The sequence below is a fragment of the Protopterus annectens genome, chromosome 2.part2 (genome assembly GCF_019279795.1).
Source record: "Protopterus annectens isolate FY-2018-M chromosome 2.part2, PAN1.0, whole genome shotgun sequence".
NCBI classification, from domain to species: Eukaryota; Metazoa; Chordata; order Ceratodontiformes; family Protopteridae; genus Protopterus; species Protopterus annectens.
This window is the reverse complement of record NC_056730.1, coordinates 253137340-253155703: the sequence shown is the minus strand read 5'-3', so window position 1 is coordinate 253155703 and position 18364 is coordinate 253137340.

Genomic DNA, 18364 nt, shown 5'->3' with positions numbered 1-18364 from the left:
GTGTAGTTACCGTGGATGATGTTTTTGAACCTGAATCCTCCTTTAGTGAATTAATTAGAAATCCAGATTCTACACATGCTGTTTAATGGTTGGATTAACAATTGTTGAGGAACAGGTCTGACATAGTACAGATCCTTGTGGGGTGGTGCACTATTTTTTCCATGGCATTTCACTTTGCAAAATTCAGTTATGTTTGTGCAAGTGAGTCTGTCCTCCTATAATTATCCAGGTGAGACATTATATTCACTGAGTATAAAAAATTATGTCAACTAGGCTTGCAGGGGAAACAGGGGAAACTGATAGATGAGGATGTGAGGTTTTAACCTGGTATCTGCACAGAGAATGTTACAAGGTGGGATATACGTGATCTGAGCATTATTTTCAGGGGAGTAACCTATGGGGTGTACATTAGGAGATCCTTCATAAGGTGAATCTATAGTTCTCTAACTGATCGGTAAGTGGTTTAATTACTGCTTGTTGTGTAACAGAAGGTATGACAACTAGTTAGAGCTGTTAAGGATCTGCCCTGCTATGTATCAGTGGCTGATTGTATTAGGAAATAAGTGTACTGGCATTTTTGTATATATGACGGCAAAGTGTTAAGATCTCTGTGCATAAATCAGAACAGTGCATGTAATACAAGAAAATACTGTTAAAGCTAACACTGGGTCCAGAAATACAAACTTTCAAATAGATACTCCTGCTGTACACTCCTGCCACATGTGTACAGGTGGGATTTCTTTCAAAACAGATGTCATCCTAATCTTCTTATTCTTTTGGTTACTGCCATCATGGGTTGCCACAGCACATCATCTGCTTCCATTTCCTCCTTTCCTCTGTATCTTGTTATGTCACACTAACCACCTGCATGTCTTTGGGTCACTATATCCATGAACCTTATTTTAAGCCTTCCTTTTTTCCTCTTACTTGACAGCTCCATCCTTAGCATCTGTCTTCCAATATACCAAGCATCATTGCTAAGCATGTGTCCAAGACAGCATAATCTCACATCTCTGGCTTTGCTCCAAGCCGTAAAACCTGAGCTGACACTCTAATACATTGATTAATAATCCCATTTGTCCTCAGCACACCCAATGCAAATCCTAACATCTGGAACTCTGCCAGCTCCTGTTATGACCCCTGTATTTTTGTCAGTGCCACAGCCTCCAAACCATATAACATAGCTTTTCTCACTACAATCTTGTAGACCTTCCCTTTCAGTGTTATTGGTACCTGTCTGTCACAGATCACTCCTGATACACTTCTACACCCACTCCACCCTGAATGTACTGTCTTCTTTATCTCCCTTCCACACTCACCATTACTTTGAACTTTTGCTCCAAAGTACTTAATATCATACACCTTCACCAACTCTACTTTCTGCAGTCTCACCTTTCCTCTAGCCTCCCTCTAATTCACATGCATATATTCTGTCTTAGTCCTTATGCTGTTCATTACTCACCTCTGTATAGCATAACTCCACTTCTCCAGCATCTCCCAAATAGGTTCCCTACTGTCAATACAGGTCACAATATCCTCTGCAAAAATCATAGTCCAGGGCAACTCCTGTGTGATCTCTTATGTCAAGCTTTCCATCACCATTGCAAAGATATGTCATGATGTTTATGCATACAATACAAGGGATATCACTGTTATCTGTCTTATATTGCATGATGTGACATCTAGGTGTCTGCCAGGCTAGTGTGTGCCAATGGCCTGTTGTGAGGAATACATATCCAATTACCTGATATAGCTAATGACATCAGCAGTGTCTGTTGAAGACATGAGGACAGTGCTCCATAGGCTGCTGTAAAATTCTCAGTTTAACATCCAACAGCTCACACACACACACACACACACACACACACACACACACACACACACACACACACACACACACACACACACACACCAGGTTGATTACAGACTATAGAACACAGTGCATAATGCACATCATGGCACAAGTCTAGTTTCAGTAGGACTGCAGGTGATCTTACAGTATGTGACATCAGTATGCCTTGTGGAGGGCAAGAGGTTTCAGGGTTGCTACAAGTGGATGATTTTGCAAGCACAAAAATAATGGAAAACCATGACATTTTCCAAGGAAGGCCTGGATACACACACCAAGTTGACAGCAATGAGATTAGAACCCCTACCCCTCTTAGTTTATGGACTAGAAGACACAATACTTAATGCACACACCATGGCACAAGTCTAAGTTTAACAGGACTGCAGGTGATCTTACAGTAAATGATATCAGAAGCCCCTGTGGGGGACAAGAGGTTGCAGGGCTGCTATAAATGGATGATTTTACCAGCACAAAGCCATGCTATTTGCCAAGTAAGTGTTAGACACACACTCACACTTTTTCATGGAGACATACACACACACACACACACACACACACACACACACACACACACACACACACACACACACACACACACACACACACACCAAGTTGGTTGCTGTGAGGTTAGAAACCCTACTTATCTAATTTGCAGACTAGAGAACACAGTACTTAACACACAGCATGGCACAAGTCTGATATGAATAGGACTGCAGGTAATCTTATAGTAGATGATATCAGCAAGCCCTGCTGGGGACAAAAGGTTGCAGGGCTGCTACAAATGGATGATTTTACTACCACAAAAATACTTCAAAAATCATGTAATTTGGCTATGAAGCATCCCACTCTTCTTCATGGAGACAGAAGCACACACATCAAGATGGATGCAGTGAGATTAAAACACCTACAAAGCTAAATTTACGGATTAGGGATCACAGTATTTAACACACATGCCATGGCCCAAATCTGATTTTAATAGGACTGCAGGTGATCTTACAATAGATTACATCAGCAGGCCCTGTGGGGGACAAGAGGTTCGAAGACTGCTACACATGGATGTTTTTGCAAGCACAAAAACAATGCAACAACCATGTCATTTGACAAGGCAGAGTTGGATAGACACTGCCACTCTTCTTTATTTAGACACACAACACTCACACTAAAACAGTGATAACCAAACCCTTACCTATCTAAGTGTTCAGACTACAGAGCACAGTTTTTAACACAAGCGCCACCACACAAGTCTGATTTAAAAAAGACTGCATGTGAACTTATAGTAGATGACATCATCAAGGGATGTAGGGGAAACCAGCTTAGGAGGTCTACATAGGCACATCAATCCTTATTGTCATCTGAGGCCAGTACACTGACAGTAGTATACTATTTAGAAGCCATAGCTGTGCAACAACCCAAGTCCCTTATTGAGCATATTTGGATGTTTGACTTTGGCAGTGCAAGCCTGTGAGCACAACTCTATGGCCATGTCCATGAGGGAGCACATACCATTTATATATTGCACCTTTGTTTTGCATTAGATGTATGTCTTGTAGAATTAAGGAGATCAATAGTTGTACGGATTGTTGTTGAGGTTGGTTGTGAGGAAACACGTGGATGATTATTAAGTTTCTGTACAGATAGTTATACTGTGTCCTCAGTTTGCAATGTTTTCACATGTAAGTCTTAGGTCACAAAAAAGCATCTGGGAAATACAGAACAGTAAGAACACAGATCTATGTATGTGATGTAATAGTTAGCATGCCTCTCAACCACTTAGAGCAAGTAATCTGCACAAAGCCATAATGAATGTAGGTATAAACTTGAAAAATAGGGTCAATGTTTAAATATTGCCCTTACAAACCTAGAATGTTGATGGAATAACAGGATCTATATTACCAAAGTGAAAAACCCTATTCCCGATTACCTAAACATCAACACCTATACCGCGAACCGCGAAAATCCTGAATGCACAAAACCGCAAAAAAAATATCAAACTGTCATAGTCGGTCAACCTCACCACCCGCTACATACTACCTATCCAAAGAAAATAAATAAACCACACACATACACTAACCAAACCCTACTTCTAACCTAAGGTAAAGCACCAAAACCCTACCTCTGACCCTACACTAAACCCCACATACACAACTAAATATGCACTATCCTTAACCCCTCCCTAACCTTAAGGTCCGTAACTACCACACACGGCCCCCACACACATACACCCAAACAAAATAAATAATCCACATACATATATTTAACAAAACCCTACCTCCAACACTACACTAAACCCCAAATACACAACTATCTATGCACTATCCTTAACCCCTCCCTAACCCTAAGGACTGTAACTACCGCACACTTCCCCTACAGACATACAACCAAACAAAATAAACAATACACATACATACACTTAATATAGCCCTACTTCTAACACTACACTAAACCTTACATACATTACCTATCTATACACTTACCTTAACCCAAATCCTAACACTAAAGTCCTATCTATCGCACACTTACCTTACAGAGCTATACCACAGACGGGCCAACCAAAACAAATCGACATTTCAGAATTTGCGGTTTTGTACGTTTGGGATTTCCATACTTCGCGAAATATGTGCCGACGTCTTTGTATTCGCTAATATGTTTTTTTGCATTCATAATATAGACCTGAATAACAGGTTTTGCATTATCATGAATTTTCTGATAGATATCACATCCACAAACGAAATGCATGTCATTATTTTCTGACTTAATTCTTATAGGTTCATAGGTTCATAGGTAGGTACTAGGCTATCTGCCAAAAGGCATTTATAAGCTTAACCGGAATGTGCTGGCTTTCGCTGCCCCTTAACAATTTAACAATAATTGTGTAGACACCAACATTTTTTGGGGAGAACAGACTACAAATTTTCTATAAAAATATGAAAATTCTTCATAAATCTGAACAGTTGAGAACTATGATAGTTTGACATAGCAAAAATGCAATGATTATTGCACTAAGTGTACACTCATGAGCATTTTTGCATGGGTAAGCAGTGCGTAAACCAGAGGCGCACTGCTAACATCCAGACTATCTATTATGTAATGCATATGTCCTACTGCAGGCCACTCCTATCACTACTCCAGGCCATGATTTCACAATTGCTATGGGCAATAATTGAATGTATCCAGTGTCCGCTATTGCCAGTCTGACATAACTCTTATCTGCTTATTTCCTTTTTCTGTAGTTTTGCACTTCACACAAACTATTTAGGCACTATTAAAACTGTTTTCAGCATGTGTCACATTGTGAAAATTTGTACTAAAAATATGAAGATTAAAACATTATAGAACACAGAGTCACAGTCTGTAAAAACACTAACTATTGCAAAAACACCAGCAAAACTCCAAGTTACAACAGGATTTGAACCCCAACACCAGGGCAGCTTCAGCAAGTAGAATGGCTACCTTAGTCCTTTTTGTCACAGACACCACTTTCCAAAACTGGAGTCATTCCTTATACAACCACCTTCATAAAAACATACACTGCTATCATACCATGCACTGTATATTGTACAAGTACTTCTATGACTTATATTTGGACACCGACCAGTTAGTAGACCCAATACGTGTCTTAATTATGATTATAACTATACCTTGCTCTGTCTTACAATCCTGTTTTTGTGTGTGGGGAAAATCACATTTACTGTTAGGACTCAAACTAGCCTGAAGTCAGAAACTGCAATGGACTAGAGTCACTTCCTAGCTTCTCTCTTGCATGATGTAACAGTATTCATCTGTGGTTGGACTGTGTGAGTGTATCATGCCTGATGCATAAAAAGTACATATGGTAACATAGTAGTAATATAAGTGTGTGTACTCACCTTTTAACTTACGTTATCTACAAAAACACCAGTATATACTTGCATACTGTAACAGAGCAAGACATATACAAGGACATGTCAAAATAGTGTTCAGCACTACAGTCTAGGTTCAGGCCTTACCTTGCAAATGTGGCATTTGAAACAGTATTAGTTCAGGGCTGATTCAGGCTGATGCAAGCAGTACAATGTCAATACATGTATAGATAAAAGTTGTGTGAGTTGCCTGGCATTAATTTTAATATATGTATGTGAGTAGGCAGAAGGTATTAGACCCTATGTGGACTGTGCATGTGCTATGCATTGTCTCTTAACCAAAGCAATGGCATACTGAGCACACCTACATCTACCTACAGGGACAGCAGCAGGAGGTTCTCCTCTGAGTCCTTCTGTGACTGCGGCTAAGGTGACCTAAGCACTGGTGGGGGGTGTCCGTTCCCCTTGCTGATCTTGCTGCAGCTGTTTCTTCAGGATCAGATTGTGCAGCATAGCACAAACTGTGAATATATATGTACATGTGTGTGGAGTATACTGCAAGGCTCCACTGGATAAATCTAGGCACTGGAACCATGACTTCAGAATCCCAAACACACATTCTATGATGTTCCTAGTTTGTGTGTGTGCCTCATTATGGCATTCTGCTGTGGGTGTGTGCACATTTCTGATTGGTGTCATCATCCATGGCTCCAGGGCATAGCGAACATCCCCCATTAAATGCCCCATGGGATATCACTCTACCAAACATCTGGTACAGCTGTGATGTGTGCCAGATAATGGAGTCATGATAACTGCCAAGGTTGCCAGCAGACACATTCAAGATAATCCTTTGTGCATTGCACATGACTTGGCAGTTGCTGGAGTGGTATCCCGTGTGGTTAATGTAGATTCTACCCTGCTCAGCAAGTGGTGCCTTGATGTGTACATGAGTGCAAACTATGGCACCCAATAGTTCAGGGTAGTGCACTACATGACAGAAGTGTTGCATGTTGTTTGTCCTCTCCTCAGCAGTAAGGGGAAAATATATGTGTTCACTGGTATGTATAAGCATAGCATCCAGAAACTGGTGGAGTATCCTGGATGCTGATGCCTGTGACACCCTCATCATGTCCCCAGTTTGTCTTTGAGAAGTACTTGTAGCTAATATTCTAAGGGCTACACAAACCTTATTTTCCACTGAGATGGGTTCCCCTCTGTTGGATCTAGTTCTGAAATAAGGATGGCAGAGTTCACAAAGTTCTTATAATATGTCCCTACCCACCCTGTAGCACTCTACAATCTCCAACTCATGTAGCACCTGGTAGGTCACCTGGGGCCTGAACACTCTTCTCTTTCTTGGCCTAGGCCTATTGTCATCAGCACCAGCAACACTGACTTCAGCATCTAGCACAAACAGATGTAGAATATCTGCAGCTGCCCCTAGCATTATGTCAGTGAAAATGTCCAAGTCTCTACTCCAATGCTGTTGAAGTATCAAGGGAAAATCCAGAATATATGCTGTATGCATACTTTATCCATTTCTTGATTAGGAACACCATCTGGTATTAGCTGCTTCACATGACATTCACTTGCTTAGGATGCAATTACTAGGATTTATAACTCCTACTGAACTGTGCAGTATTGTGCTGTGTGCACTGATGCACAGCAGGGCGCAGCTATGCATAATGACAATTTATGTTAAACATTTTACAATATCATCCCTATTGTCATGATATGTACAGAATACACTAATTACAGATAATAGCACTTCATTTCCATGGCCTACAATGTCAGCACAGTATGATTAAAAGTTGACATACCCTGTACTTGAACCCAAGAATATCTGCACCATAGTCCAAAAGCTAACAGTTGTCACCACAGTAGTATTCAAGCAAAGGTATTTTCCTAGAAGGGATTACTTTAGCGCAGTCCCACCTACCAGGTTTGTGTGATGCTAAGCAATTCTCAGCACTATTGATTGAATGCATCCAGTTTCTTTTTTTGGATGTCTAGCTCATATCTGATGCAATGGTGGTCTCCTCACACAAATTGGAATTCCATTAACATTGCCATTTTTTGAAGCAGCATCCTGTGCACACACATGAAAAAGACCCCATAAAATCAGAACAAAGTTACTTGACACACACCTATGATGTCATCATCATTACTGTACCTTTTGTGGCACTACATCATACCATCTTTTAAATTACATATTTATTATTCATTTCAAATGTTTTGCATGTCGGGTCGCACTGCACAAATTTGTGCTAAAATTAAAATTATAATATTTATAGTGATGTGACACACATTGCTGATTCTTTTGGACATCCTCATCTATTACATGCATGTTTTTAACTTTTCATGGGCATTCTGTCCATATTTCCAGACTTCTACATACCCTTGCTTCTGTGCAGGCTCCTGTATGTGGAAAATGTTCTCGTACACTTCCAACACGGACATAGAGCCTACATGATTGTGTGTAGGGTTGTTGGATCACTCCACCATGTTGGTTTGCTTCATAAGCATAAAATCCAGCTACTTATGCTGAAATTTGCATCCAAAAAACTTTCTGTTAATGCACGTGAATGCGCATGATTGCTCACTGCTTCATGGACTTTACTCAATCTAAAATCCGCTGCGTCCATGTTCGCATCTCACCACAACTCAAGCATGGAAAAAATGACCGTGTAAGCTTTACTGAATACGCACATCTATGTAGGAATTGACACTGTTGCAACAAAGAAGAAGAAGAAGGTAGCAACATATATGGGGAATATCAGCATAGCTGTTTAGAAGTATCATGAGAAGCTATTTACTGACGGTATTGTTATCAGTGTAGACTGTGAAAAGATTATGCATGAATTCTCAGATAAGACCCATCACCTGCAAATTTGTAACACACAGAAAGTAGCCAGGTGGTCTCCTGTCACATGGAAAAAGGTGGATATAACTATTAAAGGACAGACCAAATGGAAAGTGCTGAGACCTAACAGTTAGTTGGTAAAGTGATATCATGCATTACATGGTGCTTTGATTCCATTTTTAACAGATTTATTTTTACTATGGAGAAGATGTATTTGATATCCTCTTTAACATGCTCTGCCATTAGCATTCATTGGGTTTCTCCAACATCTTACTAATCATTTCAACCTTAGCTGCCACATTAACTCTAATTTTTCAAGTAGTAAACTAGTGGGGTCCCCTCGGTTGTCTGGTTTTACACTGTCAATCACTCGAATTTTTAAAAAGGGGACTTTTTTTAAATTTCGAGCGATTGACAGTGTAAAACCAGACAACTGAGGGGGCCCCACTAGTTTAATACTTGAAAAATTAGAGTTAATGTGGCAGCTAAGGGTGAATTCTTATTCACATCCAGGATTGAATTACCTATGTTCAATATCTTGTGTATTAAAACTTAAAAGTTTACTGAGATAAGTTTTTATTCAAAGTTTAACTATTTTGAATAACTATTGTTAGTCCTATCAAAAAGCTTAATGTGTCTAGCACTGTAGATACTTTTTTCTTACAGTGGTTGCATATTATAGTGTTGGTCTTTTTGCCATACTCCCTTAGGGAGAATTGTTTTTATCAATTTTTATCAGAATTGTAAATAATATGTTAATACGATGCACAATGGTGACCTACCTGGTACATCTTTAAATTAGGTTTCAAGCTTTCCATTCTTGCAATGTTAGAAGTTAACATTAGTTATGCACTGTCTTACAGATAGTTACATTATTTTAAATTAAAGGATTAATTTTGTTTAATTACTTTTAATTTGTTAGTTTTAATGAATTAATTGGTTAATTTATAACTGTTAAACTATTTAAGTAAGGAATGACGTATTGTAATTTGTCTGAGGAAGTTTAGTCACTTGACTAAATGAAAAGTGCTTTACAGGATTGTTTTCGAGAATAAATTGTGTGGGACCTTTTTATAATATGTTTACATCACTGGGGAACTCAATGATTGCACCCAGTTTGCAATCATCTGCAAATGTGTTAAGCCACAGGCCACCTATTTTCACCTGGACCTCAGAGAAATGGATTCCAAACAGTAGAATGTCAGTAAGGAATTAGTTAATTTCTATCTGTGTGGAGAAACATGTTGAACTAGGGATGTTGCAGCTTGTTTGGGGTATTAGTGTTTATTGGTGGAATTGCATAAGGATGAGGGTAATCACTCAGGAGAATATGATTAACATTGTGCGGCATTATAGTGCAGTTGCATAACTGGAGCACTTCAGAATAAATTCAGATTAAGTAAGAAGATGCATTGGCAACACCTACAGATGTGAGATGATCTTATAACTAAGGATTAAACAAACAAAAGTGGTATGCTGTACCCCAGGGGAGAAGACTATGCTTGACAGACTCAAAATTTTGCATATTACCATTTCCTGCATGATGGAACTAAGGAAATTGTTTTAGAAAAGCAGCAAAAAATGGTATGAAATGTAAGATATGTGGCTTATCTCAATACAGACTAACATTGTCTCAAAGTTTTTCATTTGTTAACCATACCCATACTACTCTGAGAAACTACTACTTCTTTTGCTGAAGGATGTTAGATACCCAAGCGAAGCTGTGACAAAGCGTTGGTGAATCACATTCATATATTCAGGATGGCACAGTGGTGCAGCAGTTAACGCTGTTGCCTTACAGCAAGAGGTTCACCGGTTCGATTCTCAGCTGGGGTGCCTTCTGTGTGGAGTTTGCATGTTCTCCCTGTGTTCGCGTGGGCTTCCTCCGGGTACTCCGGTTTCCTCCCACATTCCAAAGACATGCATCTGGAGCATTTCTCCCTGGGCCTCTGCTGAAAACAGGCTCTGTTGAACCTAGTTGGACTTTCCTGGTCAACAAATGATAAATAAATATAACAATGGGATTATGGCAAATACAAGGCAACTCAATCCTGTGGTGATTTGCACCTTGCCATTATTCTCCTTAGACTTTAAACTACTTTTTCAAGGAGTAACAGGCCAGTCATAACAGGTATGAATTTGTAGATACCCATCCAGTTGTCTAAATCATTTTTGAAGAAAGATAGTGCATTGCATTGCTTAATTTGGAGTGTAAGTTTCTTCTGGAGAAGACAAGCATTACTTGAAAAGTCTGGCTCTCCACTTTGCTTTATTTATTTGCTGAAGCAGGTTTAGATCTTTGGTCCGTGGGCTAGTAGTACTGTTTGATTTCTTGAGATATATGAAGTCTTTCACTATTGGATCCCTAATGGCCTGAAAGGCAAGGTGCAGATTGCCCCTAAAGTATGTATAGAACACTGAATAAAAGGATAGTGCCTGCAGCCTCTCCTCATAGTTCTTGTCGGTTTAATTAAGAATTGCTGGGCTCAGGTTGCTTGATATGTTCTAAAAGGAGAACTGTATTCAATAATATATCTGAGCAATGCAACATATAGAGAGTAGTAACTTTCATAGATCTGGGTGAAATACCATTTGCAACCAATTGTGCTAGGTAAAAAAACTTTTCCTTATTGTTGTTGTAATGTGATTGTCAAAGGTAAGAGAGCTATTTACCTATATTCCAATGTCTCTCACCACACATTTTGCAATAAGGTGGTATCTATACTGTAAGACTGATGAAGGGATTGTTTATCAAATGTAGCAATTTTTGCACTTTTTAGCATTTAGACATAACCCACTTTTTGAGCAACAGTTGTTGACATGTGTGAATTCCATTTGGAGATACTGCATATCACAGAGGATGCCACCAGGTTTGTAGTCATCCACAAACCCAGTTAGCCAGAGATTTCCATTTGTAGGTTTGAGATCTGTGAAGTAGATACTGAATAATAAAGGTCCCAGCATGGAACCCTAAGGAACACCACATATCACCTTCATGTTTAATGAGTATGCACCTGCCATCCTCACTATATGAGTTGTAGCCCTCTACCAATTTGCTATCCACCCCACTACGTAGGAGTTAGTTTGGAGCTCATTCAGCTTGCTTATTATGATAGCATATGGTATGGTGTCAAAAGTCATAGTCAGATTGAGTTATGATATATGGAGAGCATGTTCATTATCCATGGCTTATTACTCTTTCAAAATGTTGTGTAGATTCATTAGACATGATCTACTCTTAAATCATTCACTCCAGAAGACCTCTGGTAGTTTGCACTGTAATTTCCAAAGGGCCTAAGCTTTTTGACAGAATCAAGTGATATCCTCACATTTCAAAGACATGTTCATATCTCTGTAACCATGGGAGTTACTGAAATGTATAGATGAGAATCACTTTCGCTCTTTTTCTAGTGGCAGGATTCTTTAGATTCTATATTTTTAACTGGATTTTATTAGTCACAGTAAACACAGTAACAACTGCATCTGTGATATTTTGTAAACAAATGCAATATCTAAGTAACTACTCAAGTCACACACATACTGTCAGCTGCATTTTGTTCATTTAGCTGAGAGCTTTCATATAAGGCTAAGCAGTTCTGCTGGTGCTATTTGATTGCTGAGATATTTAGAAAATGTGAAATTTATGACAATATACATACATATTATATGGACAACAATTAATATCTTTTTACCTACACAAGGCAGATGTCAAATATCCATACAGTTGTATTTACCTTTGTGTAATGTTTAAGATAAACTATTTTAAAACATTGTATTTAGCATGGCTTGGAAATTAATGGAAATATGATCAAACAATATTTGCTGCTTAGATGGGTAAGAAGTATGTAACTGAAGAAGCACCTGGAGGTGTCACCCAGCTGTAATGAGTGATCAAAGTTGAACCCGATGAAGGACAGGCCTTATAAAGTTCTTTATATCATTATTAATTAGGTCAGTTATGATACGCTTCATGACTCCACAACGTCACAGATAAGACTAATAAGGCTAATGGATCTGTAGTTTCTGAGGTCAGTGGTGGATACATCTTTGTGAAGTGGCATGACACTTGCTATGTGCCATTCATTGGGGACAAAAATATTGGCTAAGATCAGGTTGATCAGCTGTTGTTGAGGATCCTTTAGAGCTTGTTATGCACTGTTTATCAGGCAATTGTGTATATTAGCAAGTCCCAAGGATGAGGCATTTTTAGTTTTGGAGAGTACCTTTAGCAAGTATTCATGGTATGATAGGGCGGTTGATATTCTGTGGCATACATGGCCATTGTATAGTTGTTTCAGGGGTAAAATTTGCACTGAAATTATTAGCTACCATGCTAGCTATCTCTACTGTATCCAAGTAGGTACTACCATTTTAATAAGCCCCGAGCAATGTTGAGTGTTATTCCTTAGTTTACTAACATAACTAATTAAGGATTTGTAACTGTCTTTAGCCTCTGATGGTAGATTAATTCACAGGATTTTTTTGTTCCTTTGATAGCTTTTTAATGTTAACCTTGACTTGAGGGATTTTATTTTGCTAGACAATTTATACGTCTTTTATTATATTTTTTTATTTATACATGTGAGTCACTAGGCTGGTTTACTTTTAAAGCTATTTTGTTAGGAACGTCAATGTATTTATCTAAGTGCACATAGAGTTTGTTTGCATAATTACTTGCTATGTCAGTATCAGTTAAAATTGAATTTTGAGACTTCATTATAGAATTGCATATTGCTTACATTTGTATATATGAAGTTCTGAACTTAGTGATGTTTGGAGAGTTTAAATGAAAATGTTACCAATTTTTGATAGGATTTAATTGGAAAAGGGAGTACCAAAGGGATAGTTGATAGCAATACCATATTGGTAATGACCAGTTCAAGAATATTTTGTCATCTAGTGGGTTCCTTGCCAAATTAGTTCAGGGAGTTTTTGTTTATGAAATCAGTTTAGTTTTGAGTATAACCTACAGTTGAGATATAATTATCCCAGTTTATGGTTTCATAGTTAAAGCCTGCAAAGGTACTGGAACTCTTGGTGATTGGAGTTCATCTGATGAATTTAGGAACCGAACTTAGTTTACTGGGAGATTTTTTTTTTTTGCATTATTTTTCCTCCATTCTGACCTTCATATTTGTTACATCGTGGTAATGAAGGAGACCACACGGTTTATTAAGTTGTAAGGCCTTTCTTTATTAAGAGCCTCCAGGTGCGCACCCATGCTTCTTCACACAACTTCTGCAAGTCATCTAACCACCAGAAGCAACAAGTTACCAGAGAATACAGAACCAACAGTACATGCTGAATTCCCCACAGCGCCCCTACAGTACAACAACCACATTACCAGCCCGAATACTACATTCCTCCCCTTTTAAGCTAAGACATACTGTCTTACATAAGCAAAACTAGGGAACAAGTTCCATAATGCATTTAATCACTTACTTGTAAATAACAAGCTAATTATTAACTGGTTACCATACCATCTACTATTTTTTTTAAGGCTGGTAAGCTATACATGCACTTTTGTTAACATTGATAGTCCTTCAAGTAACTAGGTTTAACCAGCACACGCTTAGAACGGCGCAGTGGTACCACCTTAGGTGACTCTGGTGTCACTTTTACCACTTCAGGTATCGGTGTGTCCTTCCCTGGAACGGTTGGATCTTCAGAAACCTCTCCTTCCACGTTCTGGCGGTCTCCCTCCATTTGCGATCCTCCTGCCACTGCGAGCCCTGGTTCCGAACTTAACGATAGTTCCGAGGCCAGCAGTTCCATGGCATCCTTCTTCTGCTCACTCCGTAGAATTTGGTCTACATGTCTCCTCACTAAGAAATCTCCATTCAATCTCACCTGGTACGACAATGGTCCAGTGCTCTTGACAATGAACCCTGGAATCCACTTATGTCCATAACTGAAATTTCGTGTCATCACTGCATCTCCTTCCAGAAAACTTCGCTCTCTCCGTCGTCTATCATGACATTCTTTTTGCCTCCACTGGGTCCCCTCCACTTTAGCTCGGACATTTGGATACACTAGATCCAGCGTGGATCTCAATCTACGTCCTTGCAACATCTCGGCAGGTGACAAACCCGTGGTAGACTGTGGTGTAATACGGTAGTTGAATAACACCCTTGATACTTTTGCTGCCAAACTTCCTTCTCCAGACTTTTTCATCATTGCTTTAAAAGTCTGCACAGCTCTTTCAGCACAACCATTTGTAGCTGCATGGTAGGGTGCTGATGTGATGTGTACGATGCCATTCTTTTTCAGAAAACCCTTGAACTCTTCACTCGTGAAACATGAAGCATTATCGGATACAATAGTCTCTGGTAGTCCTTGACTACTGAAACTCCTCCTCAAGCATTCAATGGTAACGAGAGAAGTGGGTGTCTTGACTTGATATGCATCCATCCATTTCGAATGAGCATCCATGATTATCAAAAACATGGCCCCCATGAATGGTCCTGCATAATCTATATGAAGTCTCTGCCAAGGTCTACTCGGCCACTCCCATGGATGTAGTGGCGCCGCCACCGGCAAGTTGCGATGTTGTTGACATGTTTTACACTCATTCACAACGACTTCAATCTCGTGGTCCAACTTTGGCCACCAAAAATAACTTCGAGCTAAGGCTTTCATTCGGGTAATGCCCACATGACCTTGATGTAACTGCTGTAAAAGTGCCTGTCTTCCTGGGGACGGAATTATCACTCTTGCCCCCCACAAGACGCATCCATCTTGCACATTCAGCTCTGTTTTTCTCACCTCATAAGGTCGAAAAACTGGATCCGTTTGTTGGACTGGCCAGCCTTGCTGAACCCACTGAAACACTCTAGCAAGCACCGGGTCTTTGTGTGTCCAAACTCTCAGTTCTTTAGCAGACACCAATGTTATGTCTTCCATCATCAAAACTCGGTCCTCCGCTTCCTCTTCTTGGATATGCCCTGGCATCGGCAACCTACTTAGTGCATCTGCATTACCATGGTGCTTTCCAGGCTTATAAACAATCTCGTATTCATAAGCTCTCAACGTTACAGCCCATCTCTGAATGCGAGGAGAAACCATCTGCGGTACCGCTTTCATCTCATTGAATAATGACAACAAAGGCTTATGATCAGTGCAAATGGTAAACTTCCTCCCATAGAGGTATTTATGAAATCGCTTGATACCAAACATCACAGCTAAACCCTCTTTATCTATCTGAGAATAGTTTGACTCTGCTTGTGTCAAAGTTCGTGACATGAACCCAATGGGTCTCTCTTGTCCATCTGGCATCCGGTGTGCCAACACAGCCCCTAATCCATAGGGTGAGGCATCACATGACAAAATTAAGTCCTTGTGACTATCATAATGCACCAAAACCTCTGAAGATTGCTTTGGTTCCTTTGACTGTTCAAATGCTCTGTCCTGTTCCTCTTTCCACGACCACTGAGCCTCCTTCCTTAACAACTTATGTAAAGGAGCTAACAGTGTTGACAGATTTGGCAGGAACCTGTTATAATAGTTGAGCAAGCCTAAATAGGCTTTCAGTTCTGTAACATTTGTGGGTGCTGGTGCCTGTTGAATGGCTTCCACTTTATTTGGCAGGGGGTGTAGGCCTGATGCATCCACCTTGTAGCCCAGGAATTCTGCTTCCTTTGCCATGAAAACACATTTACTCCGTTTCACCCGTAGACCTGCCTCTCGCAGTCGACTCAGCACCTCATTCAGCGTCTCCAGATGCTCTCGAATGTTCCTACCCGTCAACAGGATATCGTCTAAATACACAGCCACCTTCGGAATTCCTGCCACTAGTCCCTCCATTATTCTCTGGAAAATAGCTGGACTCGAGGAAACCCCAAAAGGTAAACGATTGACTTGGAACAAACCTTTGTGTGTGTTCAGGGTAACATACGCCTTTGACCCTTCTTCCAGCACTACTTGTTGATATGCCTGACTGAGGTCCAGCTTACTAAACCTTTCACCTCCCGACAGCTTTTCAAACACATCCTCCACCTTTGGCAAGGGATACTGCTCTAGCTTCGAGACTTGGTTCACTGTTAACTTGTAGTCACCACATATACGTACAGCACCATCTGGCTTTAATACTGGAACAATTGGTGCGGCCCATTCCGCAAACTTTACTGGTTCAATTATACCTTGCTTAGTGAGTCTCTCTAACTCAAACTCAACTTTCTTCTTCATCGCATATGGTACAGGACGGGGTTTGTAAAATCTTGGCATTACATTTTCTTTCACGTGTATCTTTGCTGGTGGACCCCTCCAGGTCCCCAGTTCCTCTTTGAATACTTCTTCATTGTTCTCTAGCACCTCTTGCAAGGTCAGGCCCGGCTGTTCTACCTTATGGAGCTGTAGGCAGTCCATGTTTAGCTCCTTTAACCACACCCGGCCTAGCAGGTTTGGTCCCTTACCTGCTACCACCATGACTGGCAACTCTTTGACTTGGTCTTTATATTTTACCTTCATTTTCACCATTCCCAACGTGGGAACTATTTCACCCGTATAGGTTTTCAAAGTCACTGAACAGTCCTGCAGCTTCCGAGCTTCTCTGGGCCATAACTTCCCATACTCAGCCTTTGACAGAACCGTGACACTACACCCCGTATCCACTTCAAACTGCACCATTTTACCATTTAAGTCCAACTGGGTTTTAATGGGATCAACTCTTTCCCACCTGGCCTCTTTCACGTTAAACATTGTGAACACTTCTTCGGCTTCCCTGGTTGGTTTATCTGTAACTTCACGCATGTGGTGTGCATACTGCCGTTTTATTTTTCGGTTTCCCTTCCTTTCCATCATACTGCTTTTTTCCTCCCCCTTTTTTGGCTGCTCCCGAGAGGGTATTGTGCAGCACATTTTCTTTACATGGCCCTTTTTCCCGCAAGCATGACATTTTACAGTTAAAAAACGACAGTTCCGTGACAAATGTTCACCTCCACACCTGTAACAAGCATACTGACCAGACTTTCCTTGTGAATTATGCTCCACGACCACCTTATGCACTGGCAGTGGGGTCGCACTCCTGCTTCCAACCCCTTCCGTGGCTTTCTGTTGTAAATCACGAATATCTTTAGTCGCTGTCTCTATGGCCTGTGCCAACTTCAAGGCCTTTTCAAACGACAAGTCAGGCTCCGCTAACAATCTGCGTTGTATGCGGTCATCTGCAATGCCACATACGAGCCTATCTCGTAGCATTTCGGTCAGTCTGTCCCCATAATCACAATGTTGTGCCAGTTCCTCAACACTGCGACATACTCCATTACCGTTTCATTAGCCATTCTAGTCCTTGAATTTAACTTGAACCTCTGGACTATTGCACTCGGCTTCGGGTTATAATGTGACTGAAGCAAACTCGTCAACTCTGTGAACGATTTGTCCCCCGGTTTATCCGGACTCAATAAGTTCCTCATCAGACTGTACGTCTTACTGCCCACCGAGCTTAGCAATATGGCTCGCTTCCGACCCGCTTCCATTATCTGGTTTGCCTCAAAAAAATGTTCCAACACTTCACAATACTCCTCCCAGGTCTGTGTCTGACAGTCGTATGCCACTAGTGACCCCAACATGGAACCCGACATCACTCCAGCAGGCCCCGTCTCTTCGTCATCCGACATGAACTACAGCTCATCAGGTTACTCGCAGCGGACTCGGAGGCATCCCATCTTCTTGTCGCCAATATGTTACATCGTGGTAATGAAGGAGACCACACGGTTTATTAAGTTGTAAGGCCTTTCTTTATTAAGAGCCTCCAGGTGCGCACCCATGCTTCTTCACACAACTTCTGCAAGTCATCTAACCACCAGAAGCAACAAG